The sequence below is a fragment of the Agrilus planipennis genome, unplaced genomic scaffold (assembly GCF_000699045.2).
Source record: "Agrilus planipennis isolate EAB-ADULT unplaced genomic scaffold, Apla_2.0 scaffold149, whole genome shotgun sequence".
Taxonomy (NCBI): Eukaryota; Metazoa; Arthropoda; class Insecta; order Coleoptera; family Buprestidae; genus Agrilus; species Agrilus planipennis.
The window spans coordinates 217078-219546 of NW_020438906.1; the positions used below are offsets into that span (position 1 = coordinate 217078).

Sequence of the window (2469 nt, forward strand, 5' to 3'; positions counted from 1 at the left end):
TGGCGCCACAGTAGCAACAGGGTAAATTTCAAATAAAGCGCCAAAAGTTATTAGAATAGGATAGAAAAATAAACAAGGACAAAATTACTTTTAACTAAGTAAATAGTTGAGGTTTGGTATACTGGACTGTCACTAATTATTTTAGTCACTAAAAATATAAAATTCTCTAACTCGGCACCCTTCAATCCGTCAACAACTACTACATACCTTTTGCCTACGCTAGCGTCATTTTGGAGGGTTTTTGAACTGTTATTTACTACTTATAGCTGGACACTTTTTTCAACGTTCTCCCCATGAGAGATAAGTAGTTCACCTTACCTCTACCTTCCATAATAGCAGTAAAAAGGAAAAGGTTAGAAGCGTTCGAAATGTGATGTTCCAGGCGAATGAGAAGAGATTAAAAAGAGTAGGAGAATAGAGCAGCTATGGAAAACAATAAGTAGATGAGACAGGTTGGTAGGACACCTTCTCTTCTAAGGGCTAGTCCGAGACATATTAAAAGCAGAAGTTAAGAGGAGTAGAGGTAGACTTAGATTAGATTACTGTTCCCAAATAGTTAAGGATGTGGCTTGTTCTAGTTNTTACTTTGAAATAAACCCGTTTTTGAAAAAAATCCTATAGGTCATATTTGACAACCAATAATACGAAAATATAGAACTCATCAACATACACCCTTTTATAAATTCATAATTCTTACCCGATTGAAACTCGATTTATTTAACATTGTATATTTGTTTGTAAAAATTTTATCAATACGTACTCAAGGGTTTAGACTCTTGAGTATAAGAATTAAACGATTTTAGCAATTCTAGCTGCATCCCTTACAAAATCATAAAAATATCAGCTGAAATTAGGCGTACCGTCTGTAATTTGCGTATGAAAAGAATCACGAATTAGTGTAAATTGAGGATCGCGAGCGTGTAATATAATAACGACTTGTGTTCACTCTAATTCAATAAGTGCCGCTTGAACGAAATACATTAACGTTGCCGTTTTGTTTTCTCCTTTCTTCTCTCTCACTCTCTTTTACTCAACTGTCATAATTTGACACTGGCTATTGTTTCCCTGTCAATCACTGTCGCGGCAACAACAGCGTTGCGATTTTGTCCGCACGAATGGACCTCCGGGACCAAGCGAATGAATTAAAAAAGAAGTGGCTGCGCCCTCACACTACACACATAAATATGTACGTATAATATTAAAACTGTATATGATATCGTCTATAGTCAACTCTATAAGACATGAATCTAATAATTTTCAATGCTTCTAATATTCATACGTACCTATAGGTATCGATGCTCGAGGCTAACCAATAACCACCCTTTCCATGGGAAAATCGATTAAATTACGAACAGTTTGGAAATGCGGGAAACGACAATTATTTTAAATTATATATTTCATACTACTATTTAACAAGGAGGTTCACTATAATTACCTTTCATGAATAATTGATATACACGCGATTTCAGTTTACCAACCTCATTTTCCATAATCGGTGGCTCGTTTATAAAACAAACAAATGAATTTGCTCTCTTCATTAATTTACATAGTTACAGTGACGTAGTCGCGATAAAGTAAAACGTATCTACATACAAATATGAAGTATTATTATACAATAAACAATAACGCTGCGATCTGATGCGATAGTAGAAAATACCATAATTCTCAATATTATAAAAGGCAAAATATTCTCCTTTCCGGCAATATTTCTGGACCTATGAAGGTATACGGGTCCATCTATAAATTACGTCACACGTTAAGAGGGAGGGAGGGGGTCAAAGAAGTGTGACATTGTGTGATAAGGGGATGGGAGGGGTCCTAAATTTCGTGATGTCACATTTCAAAATCTACGTGTTAAAATACGAACTTTGCAATATTAACAAAAAACTTGATAGTACATGTAAAAATTGCAAAATATGTGACGTCACACTAGGAAGGGGGGGAGTCTCACAAATGTGACCAGCTATGACAAGGACGGGGGAGGAGTCAAAAAATCATGAAATTCGTGTGATGTAATTTATGGATGGCCCCTAAGGCACCCATAAGTATCTAGTTGTAGACCCTAATATATACATATAAATGCAATTGAAGAGTCTGTCTGTAGTACTGAAGTAGCATTGCCTTTTTTTAAATCCATAAATATATATACATACATAGGTACATACAATCAGTGGTGTAACTAAACCATTTGAGGCCTGAAACAAATTCATCGAATGGGGCTCTCCCTTAATATAGAACAGTTTTACACTGTAGTTTCAACTTTATAAATCACGAAATAAAGTCCACGAATAAATTTCAAAAATAAAAAGCGGGGAATTCCCGAGTACTACTAGCACACGCCATCGCCACCAAAGAAGTCCCGCGGCAAAACAATGAACTTGGCGCAATGGCTGCATTCTAAAACAGAGCGATATTTTTTTCTTATGAATGTGTTCAAATCTTGATAATTTATTTGTATAATTCGTGTAT

General features: G+C 35.4%; 1 long non-coding RNA gene across 1 annotated transcript in view; it reads right to left on the reverse strand.

Moving 5' to 3' along the window:
• Window positions 1–2469, reverse strand: part of LOC112904122 — a 30551-nt gene that overhangs the window by 27141 nt on the left and 941 nt on the right. The gene's annotated exons all lie outside the window — the stretch shown is intronic.